This window comes from Cnephaeus nilssonii, assembly GCF_951640355.1.
Source record: "Cnephaeus nilssonii genome assembly, chromosome: 19".
NCBI classification, from domain to species: Eukaryota; Metazoa; Chordata; class Mammalia; order Chiroptera; family Vespertilionidae; genus Cnephaeus; species Cnephaeus nilssonii.
This window is the reverse complement of record NC_137090.1, coordinates 32931312-32952977: the sequence shown is the minus strand read 5'-3', so window position 1 is coordinate 32952977 and position 21666 is coordinate 32931312. Positions and strand designations below refer to the sequence as shown.

Sequence of the window (21666 nt, the reverse complement as noted above, 5' to 3'; positions counted from 1 at the left end):
CAAGGGCAGGGCCAGCCAGGGGAATGGGCCCCAGGCGGTTGGCTGGCCAGCCCTGCCCCCTGGTCAAACTCCCTAGTGGAACTCCCATTGGAGGGGACAATTTGCATATTAGGCTTTTATTATATGAGGATATTTTAGTTATTTTCATTGCTTTGTGAAATAATTAATTCTGTGACTATGCAATATGGAACATTTTGAAATCACTTCATCACTAAATTTATATACTAAAGAAAAAAGTATCAACAGTAGACTTCAAGACTACTCTTTGGTAACAAAATACACTTGGCAACACACTTCCAGAATGTCAAAATATTTATTTTTCTTATTTCTACTCTACTAAAGGACGCAACCAACAAGTACTACTGTAAACCAGACAAGAAAGTTTGTCTTAAACAAATATGACATGAAGCAAAAGAAGTGGAAAAACAACTTATTGACTACAAATATAGATGCTATCATAGCATAATTAAGCAAATTACAGCGTTTATTTTTTTCATTTCCTTAACAAAGCATTTGCTACAGAAGGATTTGTAACCTAATCATTTCCAAAGTTTTCCAATTTCAGTGTTCTACAAAACAGCATTAACCCTAAAATTTCAGAGCCCAGAGAGGAATGTCAATCAGACTGCCTGTCTGTATGCAATGATCTTTAATAATTCTTCAAGAACTACAAAAGTCATAGGAAGAAAATAAAACGAAATAAGGGGGTAGGGGGATACCAAGTTATCTTATTTGAATCCTAATGAAAACCCAATATGCTCACACACAAATGTCAATCCGGTGTTTAAAGAGAGATGGAGAGACATTCAAACTGTTCTAACATGGCAGGGTCCCTTCTCGAGAGGCCTATCCCTCTCCCCCCAGACAATAACAGGAACAGATATACTTCCCAGGGGCAGATCTCAGGGGAAGAATATTAAACCGGTGCTGTTATCGATTTAAAACCAAAGGAAAAGAGTAACCTTTCCAAGGGAAGCGCCATTACTTCCCTGTCCTGCTCCCCCTCCCTTCAGGGTATACACGGGCCTGTGTATGAAGAAACTGCCTTGGACTTCTGCAGCACTGCAGCAGACTAAAGATGGGGTAGGGGGGAGGGTAAGGGGAGAAAAACGCTTCCATCACCCCTACAGAAGAGGGGTATACATTTCCTGGGGGTTGGGGGGGGGGGGAGGCCTTGGAACCCACCCAGCAGGCTACCCAGAACAGTCTCCCTTCCCGAGAATACAGACACTACAAAGGAGAGGGAGGAGCAGAGGGACCAGAAGGGAAAGGGGCCTCGCGCCTTTTAAATCGGGGTGAACATCAACCCCGTCTCCCACGGAGGGCCACACCTTCCTGGAGGCATCCCCTTCCACCACCCCTTCCGGTGACCCTCAGGAAAGAGGAATGTAATTGCTCTGGCCCCTCAGAACAGGAGGGCGTCCACCTCACCACCTTCTTCACCCCACCCACTGAATCACAGACCCTCCTTGTCTCCCTCCCCCACCCCACTCCCACAACCCTCCTTCCGCCCAGAGGCCACCGTGGGCCGAATTTCCCCGCCCCCTCCAAGTCTCCCTTCCCCAAAGCAGAGGTGCCCTTACCCTTTCGCCGACAGGTCCGGGGCGGAGTAGGCAGGCGCAGCCCCCTACAGCGCTGGGGTAGCCGCTCCGCTGGGAGGCGAGGAGTGAGGAGGAGGGGGCCTGGCGACTCACCGCTGCCCCCCCCGCCCCCCCCGGAGCCCCAACGAGCCGCCCAGCCCAAGCTCTGCGACAAGGGGCGGGGGGGTGGGGGGGGGAGCGAGGGGACGACCGGGGTCGAGGAGGCGCCCTCAGAGCTTGGGCTCAGCTAAGATGGCGCGGGGAAGTGCCGGGAGCCGCCGCCGCTTCGGGGGAACCGGCCCGGGCCTCGGCCGCCTCTCGTCCTCACACAGCCGAGGCCCTGTCGGTCCCCCGCCGCGGCCCCTCGGCGGGCAGGCCCACGCACAACCCTCTGCTGCCACCACCACCACCACCACCACCACCACCCCTGGGAAGGGGGCGCTCACAAAGGGAAGAGAGGCCGCGGGCCGGCCGGCCGGCGGCGGCGGGGCGGGGTCCCCAGGGGCCGGGAGGCCTCAGAGGTTCGTGGGGTGCCTAGCGCTCTCGGCCCGCGAAGGGCGCAGGCAAGCGGGACCCCTCCTCTCTCCTCAGGCAGGCGGCGGCACCAACTCACTCTCTCTGCCACCCTCCCTCTCGCTCTCCGAGCCCTGAAGCCAGAGAGCCCGGCCGCTGCCCAGGTTCCCCCCCCTTCCCCGACACCACTCCCCTCCTCCCGATAGTCATCCCAGTCTCCGATCTCGCGAGATTTCCCGCCTGACAGGCCCAGCCCTGCGCGAGACCCGACTGCGTGCGCGTGCACGCCCTCGCGGGAGCGCGCGAGGACTTGCGCTGGGCGGAGTCTCCAGAGTGGCCCTGATCCCCAGCCTCTGTCCAGCCTGGCCTCGCTCAGCTGGCAGCTCTTCTGCCACGCCAGCGTCAGATGCATTCATTTCACCCTGAAATCTGAGAAAGAAGAGCTTATCTGCTCTCCTTCCCTCTTCCCATTCCCAAACCATCCGGCCGCCACTAACCCTGCGATTGAGAAGTTTGCCCTGACATGTAGACTATCCCCTTCTTACATACCTTAGTTCAACCCCTCCGTGGGATTTAGAGGTAAACTGGTCAGTGTAATCGGTATGTAGTTGAGTTGTAAGATTCTAATAGTTTATAATAGTTTTTGGAATGGTAATAAGAGAAATACAGATCTAAACTACCCTGTATGCTGATGGTAGGAAGTAGACAAATTCTTGAAAAGTTTTTTGTGGATTTTTTAAGTAGGTTGAGTGATGAGAAGTTTTGAAACAAGAGTAGTAAACAGTCCTAACGATCCTAATTCAGGGAAGAGGTCGAGCTTCTCATTTTTTTTTTTTTTCGTGGTGAAAACTTTTTTTTTTTTTTTTCAGGGAAAAAAGCCTTTCGTGGACTACAAAGGGAGCAATTTTATTCAAGAACTGAAAGATGTGCCTAAAATGCAGTCAGAAAAAATCGGTTCTTCAACCAATAAAACAACTGATAAAGATTTGTTGTGTGAGACTTCTGAGTAAAAATGTACTCCAAAACAGTTATTAGGAGAGACAATAAACTGGCTTTGATCAGAAAAACAAGCTATCTGCTTCAATGGGATATACATATAATTTGTTCCAAAGATTCTCTCTCTTAGTAAGTAAGGGTCCTTCTTCTGTGTCTGTTAGTCATTCCTCTTTTCACCTACATTGACACTCTCGAATGGCAACTGCCCCTCTGCATTAACACACACACACACACACACACACACACACACACACACCCTAGTTCCTCCTTCTTTGGGGGTAAAGAAACATTACAATCTTCACATCTCTTCCTTCACAGCCAAGCTTTTAGAAAAGTTATCTATTTTCTCACCTCCACCAGAACTGATCTTACAAAGGGCAAGAGTAACCTCCCAGTTACTATGTCTAGTGGAGTCATTTTAATCCTTTTCTTCTTGACATCTGCAATGTTTGACATAGTTATACTCCTTCCATCTTGAAACTATGTTCCTCTTTGGCTTTTTCAACACCACTCAAAACCAGTTTTCTTTCTACCTTCCTGTCCCCAGGATTCCTCTTCCTCCACCCACCTCTTACATGATGCCCCGCCATTCCTCATCCTTCTGAAAGTGTTACAGCAAGAATGTTCACGTCTAGCCCTAGCCAGGTTGGCTCAGTGGATAGAGTCAGCCCTCAGATTGAAGGGTCCTGGGTTCAATTCTGGTCAAGGTTATGTACCTTGTACCTCCGTTGCAGACTCTATGGAGTACGTACGGGAGGCAACCGATGGATGTTTCTCTCTGTCTCTCCCCATCTCTTCCATGCTGTCTAAAATTCTATGGAAAAATATCCTCGGGTGAGGATCAACAACAACAAAATGTTCACTTCTAGTTATTTCAAATATTGGGGAATGGAAAGAGATTCAGGCTTTCCCATAGTATTCATTCTTAATTTTTTATGGAAAATTTCAGGCATACACAAAAGGAGTAAGATAAAATAATAAACCTCCATGTATCCATTGCTCAGCTTCAACTATTATCAACACTTTATCATTCTTGTTTCACCTTTTCTCTTATTATGTGTTTCCCTCCTGATGTGTTTTTTTTTTAATATATTTTATTGTTTTTTTACAGAGAGGAAGGGAGAGGGAGAGAGAGTTAGAAACATCGATGAGAGAGAAACATCTATCAGCCGCCTCCTGCACACCCCCCAATGGGGATGTGCCCACAACCAAGGTACATGCCCTTGACCGGAATCGAACCCGGGATCCTTCAGTCCGCAGGCCCACGCTCCATCCACTGAGCCAAACCGGTTTCGGCTCCTCCTGATGTGTTTTTAATAAATCTCTAGTAAACTGTCATAACATTTCACATATAAATACTTCATATGCATTATCTCTAACAAAGACTTTTGTTGTAATATAGCCAAAATATTATCATACCTTTACAATAATTTTTTTTTGTAATCCTCACCTGAGGATAGTTTTCCATTGATTTTTAGAGAAAGTGGAAGAGAGAGAGAAATATCACTGTGAGAGAAACACACCGATTGGTTGCTTCCTGCAGGAGCCCCGACCAGAACACTGGCCAGGGAGAAGCCTGCAACAGAGGTAAATGCCCTTGACCAGAATCGAACCTGGGACCCTTCAGTCCGCAGGCCTACGCTGTATCCACTGAACCAAACTGGCAAGGGCTACCATTTAATACCCAATCCATGTTTAGTTTTTCCCAATAGTTTCCAACATGTCTTTTGTTTTGTGTTGTGTTGTGTTGTTAATCCTCGCCTAAGGATATTTTTCCTTTGATTTTTAGAGAGAGGGAAAGACAGAGAGAAACATTGATGTGAAGAGAACACATTGATTGGTTGCCTCCTCCATGAGCCCTGACCAGGGCCCAGTCCAGAGAGGAGCCTGCAACTGAGGTATGTGCCCTTGACTGGAATCAAACCTGGGACCCTTCAGTCCGCAGGCCTACGCTCTATCCACTGAGCCAAACCGGCTGGGGCCAAAATGTCTTTTTTTTTTTTATAATATGTTTTTATTGATTTCAGAGAGAGGAAGGGAGAGAGACAGACAGAAACATGAATGATAAGAGAGAACCATCTATCCTGCATGCCCCCAACTGGGTCCGAGCTGGAAACCGGGCACCTGCCCTGCCCTGGAATCAAACCATTACTTCCCTGTCAGGCCTTCTCATGTCTCAATTAGGTATCCCTTGAGCCTGTGCATTAGGATAAAAAAGCTGTGGGGTGAAGAATGTATACCGACTATGTCTTTTTGTTGTTGATCTTGTTTTTAAATGTATTTTTATTGATTTCAGAGAGGAAGGGAGAGGAAGAGAGATAGAAACATCAATGATGAGAGAGAATCATTGATCGGCTGCCTCCTGCATGCCCACACTGGAGATCGAGCCTGGAACCTAGGCATGTGCCCTGACTAGAAATTGAACTATGACCTCCTGGTTCATAGGTTGACACTCAACCACTGAGCCACTCAGGCCGGGCTGTACCAACTATGTTTTGACCTTGATAGAAAAGTTACTCAAGCAGAGACAAAAATCAAGGATAAGCTCTTTCTCTACATTGTCTTATTTAATCCTCACAACAAACTTGTGAGGTAGGTACTATTATTATTACCTGCATTTTATAGGTAAGGAGACCAGAGTTCAAAGAGCTTATGTCACTTGCCCAAGATCATCATCTAGTAAGTAAACGGTGAACTAGAATTTTAAACTAGTTGTGAATTAATCCAAAGCACCATTCTCTCCACCATATTGTAATCCTGGCACGACCAACCAAGGACAAGCTTGATACCATATACATATTTCCAGTGTGTGAGAGAGATGCATGACCACATGTAATGTCATTGTACTTATTGTTGCACATGTATCTGTGTGATAGCTTGTCAAAGTGTGGGTGGGTGCGCTGACTGATATAGTATCTATCCAATGAGACTATCTTTTCAGTATTGTCACTCAGCAAAAGATCAAGTCATGTTCAACTCCATGTAACAAATACTTGTTGAATTTCTACTGTATGTTAGGCTTACGTAAAATATAGAAGAGGGCAAAAGAAACTAACGTTTATAGAGTGACCCTATGCCAAGAACTTTATGAAGTGCTTTATATTCATTATCCTCTTGACCTTCCCAACAATCCTGAAAGAAGGATGGTGATGATGATTCTCATTATAAAGGAGGAAAGCTTGTAATGTTAAGTAACTGTGCAAATCACATAGCTAGTAAATAGAGAGCTATTAGAGTACAGGTTGGATCAGTACTTTAAGCCCCTGTTTTTATCATTACCTCCCAGTCCCCTTCCTCAAGTGGCTCCCCATACTATGGACTCAAAATCCTATTAGAGAGATAAAATCTGCATGCACAAAACATTTAAATAACAATGTAGAACAACCTATAAACAAATGATGCACTGAGCCAGACTTTAATTTTACTTTTCTAGACCTCCGTTTCCTGTCTAACTACAATAGACTAAAATGATCTCTAGCGTCCCTTTAGTTCAAATATCTATAATTACAGGAATGATGCAAATAAGATGGAAAGATAACTTGAATTCTGAAGTGTGTGTGTGTGTGTGTGTGTGTGTGTGTGTGTGTGTGTGTGCGTGCATAGTTAAAAACACAAAGAAAATACTTTTATTTGGGTATTCTACCAGACTTTTACTAAAACCTTCATTAGTCATGGTGATATCTTCATCCAGAATTAACTAGTGTATACTTTTCAATAACATTGTGATTACGTATGAAAATCTCTATTTCCTTGTACAAGGCAAAACCCAATAAAGCTGTGTGTGAGAGAGGGTAGTTAATGAGAAGGATGCATCTTAGAATTTCCCGTTTAGAAACCAGGGGTGAGACACTCTATGGAATGGATAACCATCAAGTAAATAAATAAATACGTTACTGAAAACACATTCAGTGCATTCTGGGCTGTTATCAGTGCATCCATAGACTTCATCTTTAGATCCCAGGACCAACTAACTAAGATAGGTTATAGTCTGGCTGTCAAACCTCCCTCAGGCATGTCCACAGAGGCTGCCTGATATATAAGCATGGCTTCACAGGCTGGAAAATAAAACTCATTATGTACAGAGTTGTTTCTTGAGCTCTGCATTCCCATATAATTGGATCCATTTTTAAAATGCCCTGCATGTGGAGGCAGCATAGTCTTCCATTTTAACCCACAGGAATAGATCAATGTTGGGTCAAGGTACCCTAAGGGTTGTAGAATACAATTCAGTTCAAGAAAGTCCTGACCTGAAAACCCTTCAGTCTCAGGTATCTATCAGATAAGCACCTGCAGTAAGCCATGAATAAGTTAGAGCAGCTGTACCACAGTCTAAAAGACATTCAACCCTGAAGATGTCAAGCAGTGGATGTGAAGGTAGGAGAGCAGTAGTTAAAATCATTGACTGTGGAGTCCCATCTCCCATCACTTACTAGCGTCAGTGACTAAATTACTTTGTGTCAGTTTCATAACCAGACTGAGGGTTTCTTTCCTTATCTGTAAAATGGGGTTAACATTACCTTCTTCAAGATGATTGTGTGAGGGTTAAGTAAGATAACATGCAAAGGGCCTAGCCCATGGAAAAAGTTTTAAAGTGTTCACCCTTATATTGTATGTGTAAGAAGGTAAATATTCATCCCATTGCTCTGACACTAGCCTCTGGCAAGCACCCCATGATCCAAATGCATCATGACTGTCTGGGACTTCTGTGAATGTGGGAAGGGTTGGGCAGCATGTTTGTGGCCTGAGAGGTCTTTGGAATGTATCTTCGGGACCAATTGGTGATTTTGTCATGCCCTTCTCTTTGGCTGACATCTGCCAGTATTAACAAAACAAAACAAAACAAAACAAAACAGAAAACTACACAAATTCCTACTAGAGTTGTGCCACATAGGATATGAAACAGAAACAACTGACAATCAAAGCATAAAATAAGTTAATATTTTATTGGCCTGGGATTGTCTTTGGGCCTCTTCTTATAGGAGTAATGCTATACTAGTAAGATGTCTTTTGGTTAAAAATGACCATTCAAATCAACTTAAAGGAAAAAAAAAAGAAAGTTATTAGATCCTGTAACTGCAAAGTCCAGTGAGCTAGGAGTTAAAAGAAATTTGTTAGGGGCCCTAGCTGGTTTTGCTCAGTGGTTAGAGCATCGGCCTGCGGACAGAAGAAATTTGTTAGGTGCTTGAATCTTTCTGTCTCTCCACACACCACACCCAGCTCCCAATTGCTTGAATATTTTTCTCTGTAGGTTAGATTTTATTATACAGTTGTCTGTTGTTTGTATTGAGAGGTGCAACTAGGGGGCTTAGGTGCTTCCCACTGCTGCCATCTAGTTTAATATACCCCAACACTAACTGGTGCCATTGATACTGTCTACACATAGGAAATGAATCAAGGAGATTTTTAATATTGCTTTTAACCCGATACTTCCTTTACTGATATGTTGTATTATGACCACTAGTGACAGGAGCACTTGTTCCAAAGTTCAGGTTTATATAACCACTTAAGCTTGCCTACTATGTGACCTTTCCTATCTATCCAGCTTTCTGACTAGGGGACAGAGGTCTTTTCTAGTTATCAAATGGCACCATATAAATGGTCAACGTGAAACTCATCCTTTATTTCTCCTCTTCACAAAGTCTCAACACAGAAATGTTACAATATTATAAACATAGAAATTTAAGGTATTTGGGACTTTGTGAGGATGAGCAGAATTTGGGGCTATGGACTACAGGCATAGTTTCCATGAGAGGTTTAAGCAAGCCTCACATAGAACATGCTGAGAACTTTCATCTTAGTAGTTTATTTCATCACGCAGCAGAGGGTGGCTAGACTGGGGTTGGGAGGACAATGTGGAGTGAGAAGAATGGCCACAGATGTCCAGATTTACACATTACCTTTAGTAACCCCAAAGGCAAAGCAACGTTTCTCACGCTCACATAACATTATATAAAATCCAAAAGAACAGCTCTGAGTGCCCCAGCTTGGGCCCCGTGTCGTATGCCCTTCGGTGGGCTAGTTGCCTCATCAAGGGGTGAGACATTTTGATTGTTCTGGCTTGGATTGTGTGTTCACTCTGTGGCAAGAAGCTTAGAGTAACAGCTCACAAGAACGACATAGAATGGTAGAGAGGAATTCCCCAAAGGAATCTAGGGTACGTTTTGCCAGAAGAAGAGGGAGAAATTCTGGACAGACAAAAACAACAGATGTTCACTACAAGTAGAATAGAATTGCTGGTGAGGCCAAATAATACGGTTTTGTGGGGATGCTAGCTAGAGTAGGATATATTAGCACTTGCTGTGGTCAGTTAAAAAAAAAAAAAAAGAAGCAACTATCAACTGGTTACAATAGAACTTTCATATCTGTGACCTCTTTTGATTTTCACCATAACTCTGAGAAATGGGCAGCGTGTACTCCTTTCACAAAATATACTTTTGAGATTCAAGCAACATAGAGAGGCACAGCAGAAAACACATGGTTCATATGACAGGGCCAGGTGTAAATCTGGTATGTACATCAGTTTGGGAAGCAGGTACCTTCCAGACATTCTTAGAACCTTAAACAACTCTGAAACATTTCTGGCATGTGCAGGGACCCAGAAAATGCCCATCAGCAAGGCACATAGGGCCACGGTGACGGCAGCTTCCTGGGAACTCTAGCATGTGTGTGCATCTTTTCCTGGAGTTCTCTACCAGACTAACCTTTGTAGTTGCTATTCTTCCATACGTTCCAGGCTAACACTTCCGTTTTTAATCCTCACTTGAGGATATGTTCTACTGATTTTAGAGAGAGAGGGAGGGAGAGAGAGAAAGAGACATGGATGTATGAGAGAAACACTGATGGCTATCTTCAGCACGCATGTGCCCCCACTAAGGATTGAACTGGCAACCTTTTAGTGCACAGTAGGATGCTCCAACCAACTGAGCCATGCTGACCAGGGAAGGCTAAAGACAATTTTTTTTTCTTTTTCAATCCTAACCTGAGGATATTTTTTCCATTGCTTTTTGAAGAGAGTAGAAGAAAGGGAAGGAGGTGGGTGGAGGGAGAAGGAGAGTGAGAGAGACACATCAATGGTGGCCTTCCACACCCCACACGCCCCAGCTGGGGGCTGGGAGTGAACCTGCAACCCAGGTACTTGCCCTTGACTGGAGACCCTTTGGTGTGAGGGCCAATGCTCTACCACTGAGCAACACCAGCCAGGGCCAGGCTAACAACTTTTATTTGCTCATCCTTATTTCCATCTCCCATTTCTAACCCAGTTTATGTCATGTGGACAATTCAAATAAATGTTTATGGGATAATTAAGTTGATAGCAAAAATTTATTGAATGTCAAATATGTGCATTACGCTAGGCTCTGTGGATAGAAAAATATGACACCATTCCTATTCTTGAAATCACAGCTTAGTGGGAAAGGGCAACAAATAAACAATTCTCAGTCACTTAGGATTGCAGTGACAGATAACCAGACCCTTTTCATCTTCCAAAACCGAAGCTCTGTACCTGTTGAACAATAACTCCCCATTCCTCCCACTGTCCCTCCCCCTAATTCCTGGTAACCACTATTCTACTTCCATCTCTATAAATTTGACAACTGTAAGTACCTCATACAAGTGGAATCCCACAGTATTTGTCATTTTGTGATTGGCTTATTTCACTTAACTTAGAGTCTTCAAGGTTGATCTATTGACTAATAGCAATAGTCAATAGATTGTAGCATGTACCACCATTTCATTCCTTTAAAAAAAATTTAAACATTTAATATGCTTTTATTAATTTCAATGAGAGGCAGGGAGAGGGAGAGAGGGAAGGAAACATCATGATGAGAGAGAATCATGGATCGAATGCCTCCTGCATGCCCCCACTGGGGATCAAGCCGACAACTGCAACCCAAGCATGTGTCCTGCCCAGGAATTGAACCATGACCTCCTGGTTCATGGGTCAATGCTCAATCACTGAGCCACACAGGCAGGGCCAATTTCATTCCTATCACATTTTATTTATCCATTCATCTGTCAATGGACACTTGGGTTGCTTCCACCTTTTGACTATTGTGAATAATGCTGCTATATACAAATATCTGTTTGAGTCCCTGCTTTCAATTCTTGGGGTATACAGGGGTTGAGTTTTTTAAGAACAAAAGAAAAAGCAACTTTGTTAACTATTTTTTTCTCTCTTTTTGAAAGGCTATGTTAAATTCCCATACTCCCATGCTACTTCTGCCTTTGATGACTGCCATTCCATAGAGTCAGCCCTTAGTGCTGAGGACATACTTGAATACAGAGGTTTCCCCATCACCAACACTGAACCCAACCGTCTGCTTTGGAATTGGATAATGTACTGAGAAAGCTAGCTTTCTTCTCAGAACAGACTCTTTGAGTTGTAGGAGGAGCTTAGGATTGAGAAAATTTGGTTTCCTGGGAGGGAACATGCCAGCTGTGAGAAGCCCAGAGTTGTAAATTGTCAGATGATGACTGCCTGTGAAACCTGTCAAGATTCCTGACAGCTCAGCTGAGAACCTAATTACCAGTTACAAAAAGAGACAGGAAAAACGTGTTGTCAGAGAGAGCCTGGTCAGAGAGAATGATGTACAGTGTCCTGGCCTTGTCATCATCCTCCTTCTTGTTTAAAAAGGCAGAGAGCAAAACACATTAGTATAATTGCCATTACACATGTTTATTATCTGGAACAAAGGTACCATGTCAAACCCTAGCCCTGTGTCAGCTGAGTCTTTAGTAATCACTTAAATTGAACAGTGGCATTTGACCTGATTATACAAATACTTCCGGTATTCTTAGTGCCAAGGATGATATCAAACCATATTGAACTTACTTCCTGGAGTTTACACAAACTTCAACCAATCCTCCTTTCCTGGAGTGAAGAGGAGCAATGATCCTGTCTTCTAGTGAAACCCAGAGAGGAATAATAACGTACCTAAAGTCACACAGCTAATCAGCAACCCAGCATCTTATCTTCCAAGGAAAATAAATTAGTATCAATCATGCTCAGCAGCAATGTGAGGAGACCGGCAATCTTCTCCAAGAATCCCTAAATTGGTGAAAAGCAACATTAGCAAATTCACACGCTAGTTTTTACGAAGCCTTGATCATCTAGTCTTGCAAAACATTCCCATATAGTTCCCACTCACCTTTCTTTCTTCAGTTGCATCAGCAGCTCCTGAGCATGGATAATAACTTTCCTAATGGGAAAAAAAATTTCACAGATTCTTGAAAATCAGGGACCTGGCACTTAGAGCAGCAGGAGTGAGAGGAAAGAGAAAGAGTTAATATTTACTGAACGCATATTCCAAAGACTATGTTCCAGATACTATGTTTTACCTCTGTCTAATGTATTCTATAAACCAACTGGCAAAGTAGATACAATTATATACATCTTCATATGCCAGACCTGGAGCTCAGAGAGGTTAGGTAAATTGCCCAAGATGACAGAGCAGAGCAAAATTTTTTATTATGTATTTGTTTATTTACTTTTTAGAACAGGGCTTGTAACCCACTTCTTTCTGGCTCCAAAGTCTTGTGTTTTGTTTTTTTTGTGTTTTGTTTTGTGTTTTGTGTTTTTTTGTTTTTTTTTTTTGTAATGTGTTATGCTGCCTCGGTAGAACAGAAGAAACTAAAGGGACTCCCAAGAGATGACTGATAAAATCAGCCACTCTGAGCTTCTAGTGATTAGATTTTCTTATACATGTATGAATTAGAATTGCCTGGTTACATAGGCAGCTTTCAACATAAAACTTCATCGGATTCAAAGATACTACAGAGAATAGGGAACTGGAATAGAAAATGAGGGAGAGGGGGACGGACAAAAGATGTGAATGAGGAGAAAGAAGGACCAGGAGGGGCATATGCCTGGAGAATGTAAGGGGGAGCCAAAAGTTGTTCTCAGAAGCCTTCCACCAAGACCCAAAGAACAGTGCAAAAGCTGATCCTCCTTTTTTGCTCCATTCACCATTTATTTCCTATTCTCCTATAAAAGATTTAGCAGGATGGGCTCAGTGGGAAATCAGGCCCCTGTGGGATCCTGCTACCAGCCATCTGTGTTCTGTTCTTTACTTTTGAACAAGACAGCTCCAAAACTCTGAACTGGAGAGAGAGTTGGAGCTGCATACAGATCAGCAGAGCTGTTGCTAACAGCTCTGACGCCTGCGGGATGACTCAACCCTCTGTGCCTGGCAGAGTCAGCTGTGGTCCCCTGGAGCCTCCTACTCTAGGGAGAAAATCAGAGATGTGGGAAGTGACTTGGGGAAAGGATCAAGATCCTTGATGTTGGGCAGGAATTCAGGCTGGAGGGATATGTAGGGGCACCTTGAGTCTACACTTAAGAGTTCTGCGCATGATGGGGGAGGGGATAAAGGGGACAGTGAGGAAAGCACAAATCCTTCATACAAGTTAGCTGCTCTACAAAAGGAATATACTGTCTAGAGGATGGCAGCCTGCAAAAGCCATATGGCTATGTCAACAGGAGTTCAGCCCAAACACAAATCTCACTCACTTCCCTGGTAAATTTTACTCAGGTAGAGGCATCTCCCACTGTCCTCTCATTTTCCGAGGAACACAAAGACTTCCTGTCCTTACATAGCACCATTAGTACCTAAGAACATTCTCATGCTTAACAGTTGCTACCTTCAGACCGCTCTCCGGGTTACTCACTCAGATCTCTAAGATATAGGCAGCCCAGTCGGTGTGGCTCAGTGGTTGAGTGTTGACCCTGGATCAGGAGGTCAGAGTTCCATTCTGGCCAGCAGGGGCCCAGGCTGGGTTGCAAGCTTGATCCCCAGTAGGGGGCGTGCAGGAGACAGCTGATCAATGATTCTCATCATTGATGTTTCTATCTCCTCCTTTCCTCTCTGAAATCAATAAAAATATATTTTAAAAAATAAGATATAGGCGATTAGGAGGAAGCTACTTGTATATTGTGCCGGAAGACATCTGGATTTACCTTATATGTATACGTAAAAACCCTGTTCCACCATGATCCTCCTCCCCATAACCCTGAGCTCCCTCAAAGAGCTTTCCTTTCAGTTGGCTTCTTATCACTCACTAATAAACAGCCCCCAGAGTTTGGCTTCCCATTGCCATGGCAACTCAAAAGAATCAGTTGAAGCTGCCAATAAAGGCATCTGCAAGAGCTCCCTAAACCCAGACTCCTTTCAAAACAATAGTACAAAGTGGAATCACCACTCACTCTACCCATCCTCCCTGCCACACCACATACACAACCTCAACTGTCAGTTTTATGGACTCAGTTCTTAGAATAGCTGAGAATGGGGTTGTCTTGCCCAGATGAAATTAGAATTATTTTCTAATACATTTTCTAAGGATTCTTTAGATACTAGCTTAGAAATCTGACCAACTTACCAGGTATTAGCATCTCTAAGGGTCCATGGAGTTTCAAAATATGTCTGTATGTGCCCTCCCTCTACTAATACTTCATTTTTTCTATGCATGTAGGGGAAATCTGGGTATTTGGTATTTCAGAGCTAGAACTTCTGGCTAATTTCCCATAAAGGGTGAGGGGTTTCCTAATGTCTTCATATATGTGTGAAAGGCTTTGTACTTTGTATAAGAGTGTTCAAATATTCATATTGACTACTATCCCCGGGCCACATTCCCCTTAAGGTCAAAGCCATATTGCATTGGATTTAAGGTCATGGACTCTGGTGCCAAATTTCCTGGTTTGAATCCCTTCTCTACTCTTCACGCAGCACTTTAGCAAACACTGTCTCTGTGCTGCACTTTCTTCATCTGTGAAATGGGGAGAATAATAGTATTAACTTCAGAGTGCTTCCATGAGGATGAAATACATTAAAATATGTAAAGTACTTAGAACAATACCTGGTTTTATATATCAAGTATGTCTCTAGACAGAGTATGCTGCTGAGGAATGCAAGCAAGATACCCTGTTCTCAAAGAGTTTACAGTCTGATATCCACATAGTTGAGCTAGACAAACCAATAATTATAGGTAATGTGACAGGAACTTCTCTAAATTAAGAGAGAACAGAGAAGGGGATCAGAAATTCCAACTGGAAGAATGCCTGGGTTTTCCCAAAATAGAGAAAGGTTTATCAATCAGGCATTTTGGATTGCAAAGGACAACTCACTCCATTTAGCTCAACAATTTTATTTGAAAGATATACATCACAGAGGCCTAGCAGGTTTGGCTCAGTGGATAGAGCGTTGGCCTGCAGATTGAAGGGTCCCAGGTTCAATTCTGGTCAAGGGCACGTGCCCGGGTTGTGGGCTCAATCCCCAGTGTGTAGTGTGCAGGAAGCAACTGATCAATGATTCTCTGTCACCATTGATGTTTCTATCTCTCTCTCCTTCTCCCTTCCTCTCTGAAATCAATAAAAATATATTAATAAAAAAAGATACACGTCACAGAAACCCAGGAAAATAATAGCCCAGAAGAGCTAGTGACAGCATTTTAGGTATTTTCATCCTGATGCTCAGTCATTAGCATGACTTAGCTATTCTCCTGACAGGGCCTCTTTTACCATTACCAACTGTTTCCTTATACTTAGATTTGTAATTTTTGTCAATTAAAGTTGACATTTAATATTATATTAATTTCAGGTATACAGCATAGTGGTTAGACATTTCTATAACTCACTAAGTCTTCATTTTGTATTGATGGTCTCTACCTCATAGTTTCTATTTCTTTATATCTATAGCTTGCCTCGACCCCTCGAGACTTTGAGCTCATCTTTCTTTCTATATCATTTAGTTCTTGTTCTTGTCATTTATAGCCACATTTTCTCCCTTTTCTAACTAAAATTTTAGAGAGTGAGAGGGAATCTGATTGACCTACTTCTCTTTTGGTGGCAGGTATGTTATAAGTTGCTGGCCAGGTTCTGGATTGTCCACCATTGCATCAGATGCCAATTCCGGTCTAGTCAGCTAAGGCAAAAGTACCTCCATGAACTGTACATGAACTGTGGCTACCTAGGCCTGCCTCCTCAATAGAGGCTGTGGGTGGCGAAGTTTCCCTTAGAAAGGAAATACGGAAAGAAGAAATCACATACAAAGAGCATGGAAAAGAAAGTGATTGGGTCTAGAGATGATTCAACAGATATTTATTTACTTACTTTAATTTTACTTTTCAATTACAGTTTATATTCAATATTATTTTACATTAATTCCAGGTGTACAGCATAGTGGTTAGACAATCATATACTTTACGAAGTGGTCCCCTTTATATTTCTTTCTTTCTATTTTTTTCACAAATAGGATTTTTTATTTGTTACCATTAAGTCTGAACTTTAAGCAGATTTTTGAACCCGGGGTTCAAATCCATCAGCTCGTTCGACTTTAGCACCTGTCTCCATCCCAGTAGCTTTTCCAGAACTGCTACCTTCACCGTGAAGCTCCATTTCTCCCAGTTTCAGACCTGGGCTTCTTCAGCATTTTGACTTTTCCAACAAAGACATCATGGAGTGGATAAATAGATTGGCAAGCCGTTTCTATGTCTTTTTCAATGCTGTCTGGGATCAATTTATTGACCACTTCTTTCAAGTCATTGTCAGCACCTCTCGAGTCATGATTTCCATCATCTTCTGGATTTGATGGACCTGTTGATGCTGAGCACAAGAGGCCTTCCGAATCCATTATTGCATTTTTTAGCCAAACCGACATAAAATATATGAAGCAAATAACCATCAGTAGTCCTTTTTAAATTTTTTATCTTTATTGTTGAAAGTATTGCAGATGTCCCCTTTTGTTGTTGTTGTTGTTTTTTCCCAATGACCCCCTCCAACCCGCATCCGCCCCTCCCAAGCTTTCACTACACTATTGTCTGTGTCCATGAGCTATACATATATGTTCCCCGGTTATTCTCCCCCTCCCCCCGCGCCTACTCCCCATCCCTATCTTCCCTCTGAAACCTATCAGTCTGTTCCATGGTTCTATGTCTCTGGATCTATTTTGTTCATCAGTTTATTTTGTTCATTATATTCCACATATGAGTGAGATCATGTGATATTTATCTTTCTCTGACTCCCATTGGTAGTCTTGACATCAACATGAGTTTCAATCATGGTCTGCCATTTTTTAAATTTTTTTTTATTATCATGGAGCACATTTTGTCACGGGTAAGATCTATGCCATGGAAATTAGTCAGACAGTTTTTGCTCTGAATATTCTTAGTAATTAGCTTAAATTTTCTAAATGCAACCTCATCATTCTGCAGATCAGCTAGGGTCACTTCAAAACTACCACCTTTGAGACCATCAATGAGATGTGGTTCCTTGAGTTCTCATGCCTAGTGTTTTTCCAATATATCTTTCTTTTTAAAAATGTTTTTTTATTGATTTTAGGGAGAGAGAAAGGGAGGTGGAGAAAGAGAAACACTGATGTCAGAGATACATCAATCGGATGCCTCCTGTTGAACTTGAAACCTGCGCATGTGCCCTGGCCAGGAATTGAACCCGTCACCTTACGGTGCATGGGACAACGTTCAACCAACTGAGCCACATGGGCCAGGGCTTTCCAATATTTCTTATATTAAATATAATTGGTGCTTTCTCCTCGTACCAATCTTCTTAGAAAATGAATCAACCACTTCCTTCTTGGCTCCCTTTTTGCCGCTTTTCATAAGGTGCTTGTTCCTGCCAACCACCATGGTGCTGCTCAGAGAGCCAAAAGGGCCCCCCAATATTTTGAGTACCCACCTAACACAGTACATAGTTATTCTAATATCATTGACTATATTCCCAATGGCGGACCTTATATCTCTGTGACTATTTTGTGACTACCAACTTGTAGTTCTTAATCCCTCACCTTTTTCACCCAGTCCCCCAACCCTCACCCCTCTGGCAACCATCAGTCTGATCTCTGTATCTATGAGTCCATTTCTATTTTGTTTGTTTGTTTTGCTCTTTGGATTCCACATATAAGTGAAATGATATGGTATTTCAACAGATGCTTTTCGAGGCGTTGCTGAATGCCAGTCACTATGCCAGGAGTGGATAACCAATGTCATGATATTATATAGGCTGCTATGGAAATCCATTGCAGGGCCATCTGAGCCAGACATGGAATGTCAAAAAAGACTTCCTAGAGGATGTAAACTCTACATTGGGACCAGAGAGAGGAGTAGAATTAATGAAGAGCCTGGCACATTCCAGGATCTAAAAATAGCCTAATGAGGATGCCAGAAAATGAGAGGGAATAGCACAAGGTAGCAGGGACTACATCATTCAGGTCCTAATAGTCATACAGTTACCGTTTACTTAACAGAGAACTAAATACTATGCTAAGCATTTTATATGAATTACCTTATTTAATCCTCCCAACAACCCTGTGAAGTAGGAATACTTATTGTTCACGTTTTTTTAGATGAGCAAACCAAGACTCGGTGAGATTTAATAACTTCCTTATGATTACATAACTAGCAAGTGACCAAACGGCTAAGTAATACTTACTTTATGTGTCATATTAAAGGTGTTTTAAGAGCTGGGAAGCCATTGAAGGGTTTTATGCAGAGTTGAATCTCAGAAAGATCACTCTTGCTGCAGAGTAAAGAACGGATTATAGGGAGCAAAGAGGGGATATAAGAGATTCCTTGGGTTCCCATTGAAGGCCAGGTGAGAGATGGTAGTAAGGTGGACTAGGCTGATAACAGTGACGTTGATGTAGTCATTCATTCATTACTTTGATCAATAAGTATTTAATGAGCTCCTACTAAGAGTGCTAGGCACTAAGGATATACAGATGAACAAAGTGGGTGTGGGCCTGCCATCACAGAGTTCTTCTAAGAGGCAGAATAGACAGGAATTGGTGGAGTTGAATGTGGAAGGGATGAAAAAGGAGTGTGGGATGATTTACTGGCTTGCGATTGATTCTAACACCCTTGCCCTTTCCACCTCACTACTTCCCCTAAGGTTGTGTATGTTCAGGTAGGGAGCAGAGTGAAGGAAGAATCAAGGACAAATCTGAAAGAACTTTGTATGCCATTCTCATCAGCTCAGACATTGTTTTGGAGACTTTAGGGAGCCATTGAAAATGTGTAGGTAGGGCCCTAGCTGTTTGGCTCAGTGGATAGAGCATAAGCCTGCGGACTGGAGGGTCCTGGGTTTGATTCCAGGCAAGGGCACATGCCTGGGTTGTGTGCTCAATCCCCACTGTGGGGCGTGAAGGAGGCAGCTGATCAATGGTTCTCTCTCATCACTGATGTTTCTATCTCTCTCTCCTCCCTTCCTCTCTGAAATCAATAAAAATATATTTTTTAAAAGTAAAAACTTTAAAAAAGAGAGAAAATGGATAAGCAAGGAAATGGCTTGACCAGATATACTTGTTAGCAAGGACAAGATTTAAAACCTCTAAAACTTAGAATTCCTCCAGGGCTGAATAGCCAATTTGAGAGGATGAGAATGCTCCAATCTTCTTTTCACATTCTACCCTCTAGTGGCAAGAGGAAAAACAGCAAGTTCCACAGGTTTGCAAGGCTTTGATTCGCCCTGAACGTTACAGCTCCCAGATTTCTCAGCTAGTTCTGTTGTTCGGTCTTCAGCAGAGACCATCCATTCATTCTGAGATTCCCTCAGCTCCAAGGACACAGCTCTGTCTCTAACTGTAGAGAGCCCTCTTCTGAGCGCTCTCACCGGCCTGGTTCCCATTCTCCTCCCATGGCCACCTCTTCCTCTCTTCAGTGCCCTTGCAATGCAGAGCTCTCAGTAGGCTAGCGCTGCTGCCCTCAGGTGGGGACCTAGCGAAGTGCGCATTGCATTTCTTCTGGATCCACTTCCTCTGAGAAAGTCAATTCTTTAAACTTGCTTTCTTATTGAGCATCCTCTTTATTTACACCTGAGTCATAGAAGGATAGTGCTCCTTCTTACTACCTGGCTCAAACATAAGGAGGCAACACGCAGGGAAAAAAGGCAGGGGCTTCTCCTCTCCATGAATTCAGCATTGTCATCAAACCACTACCAGCAAAAAACCCAGAAAACAACTTTTCCAAGGCTTGACTACTATCCTGAGAGTAGGGCATATAGACGGTAGTCTTTTCAAGGACGTCTCCTGCTTTCCTTGAAAAGAGATGCCCTCTTTCTCTCACACCTTTATCCTTGTCCCTTTTCCCCGGAGTCACTGTGCTTCTAAGACGGTGCTCTGATAAAACCCATTGTAATAAGACAGTCTTATTAGACTACGTAGCTTGGAAAAAAATACTGGATTTGCTTCTCAGAAATCCAGGTTGATTTAAGCACCCTCTGGCGGCATTCCTTTGGCATCCTCGCCATGCTAACGAACTTGGGCCACAGTCCCCTCCACTCACTGACTCAGCACTTAGTGGCAAAGTGACCCTTTAAATCTCATCTCAGCTAAGAAAGCTCTTCTACCTGCTAAACGGGTGATTTTGTGAATTAAACTGATACCGTTCTTCTGATTTAGCATATACATACACACCACCCACAGATAATTTATTCCAGAACTTATTTTAAAGCCAGAGGCTTTTAAGATTTCTGACTGACAGATTCCCTCCCCCATTCACGCGCTCTATTCACCCAGGAATTTGCGATTGAAATAGTACGCACTGCTGGCTTGAGAGGAGCAGCATACCAGTATTGCTGAAAGCTGAGTGGCCGTTGCCATGGGAGTGTTTGTATAGAACGGCCTATACAAGGTCGTAGGCTTGAGGGCTGCTTAGATTCACAGGGTTCTAGAACTTTGCCAGCCCCCTCATTTTACAGATGAGGAAATTGAGGCCCAAAGACTTAGTTAAGTGACTTATTCAAAGTCCTAGAGCAAGTTAGAGACAGTTGTGCTCTTTGTAATACATCACCCTTTTCATTAAAACACACGCATGAATCAGTGGACCAGCAGATGGATGTTTCTCTCTCTCTCCCTTACTTCACTAAAAAACAACATATACACATACAGGCACACACACGCTGATTGAATGGTTATTCCTCTAGCCATTTCCACTGTGCTATTCCAGCACCATTATTCCAAATAGAAGTGCTAGGAAATGTGGTAATGACAACAAGGGGTATGTGAATATCCTTGCATTGGTACGCATGAATATGTTTGCATCAAATTACATGTGCACACCTGTGGATGATTGTGCTAACTAGGCATTTGTATAGCTCTTGATTACTGAAATTCCTTAGCCCTCATTTTCCTCAGGAGCGACATTCAGATAAGAATAGTACCTATCTCAAAGGATTCAATGAGAGAATGTATTTAAAGTACTTAAGCACAGTAGCTGGCAAGTAATAAGTGGGTATTATGTTGTTTTTATTATGTCTTTCTGCAATGGGATGTGTCAGGGATTGCCTATAAGGCACTAGGCTAAATGCTTTAAATTTTTCATTTAATTTTCACAATTATCCTCTGAAGTAGGTTCTTTCATTTTCTATATAGCGCTGATGAGAAAACTAGGCCTAGAGAGCTTGAGTAACTTGCACAAGGCTAGGAAGTGCCTGAGAAAGAATCAAACAAAACCAGGTCTGTCTAATGTTAATGCCCTCGATCTTAATTAGGTTATACTGCCTCTCCTATAGAAAGGCAGAAAAATATCTAGTGTCTGAATTTGTTTAGAACTCTAAATCCAAACGCAAGTAATA

The 21666-nt window shown here is 42.9% G+C and overlaps 1 protein-coding gene and 1 pseudogene across 2 annotated transcripts in view; both read right to left on the bottom strand.

The window, feature by feature from the left end:
- TAOK1 (TAO kinase 1) overlaps window positions 1–2269 on the bottom strand; it is a 134111-nt gene extending 131842 nt beyond the window's left edge. The window contains exon 1 of the mRNA XM_079798868.1: window positions 1584–2269. The gene's annotated coding sequence lies outside the window, so the exon portion shown is untranslated. The remainder of the gene's footprint in view (window positions 1–1583) is intronic.
- A 14070-nt stretch (window positions 2270–16339) lies between these two features.
- LOC307114397 (small ribosomal subunit protein eS1-like) lies at window positions 16340–17741 on the bottom strand (annotated as a pseudogene). The gene is made up of 3 exons: window positions 17568–17741; window positions 17119–17363; window positions 16340–16787 (listed from the first exon to the last, which is right to left on the bottom strand). The product of its transcript is annotated as a small ribosomal subunit protein eS1-like (transcript).
- Window positions 17742–21666: the final 3925 nt, after the last annotated feature.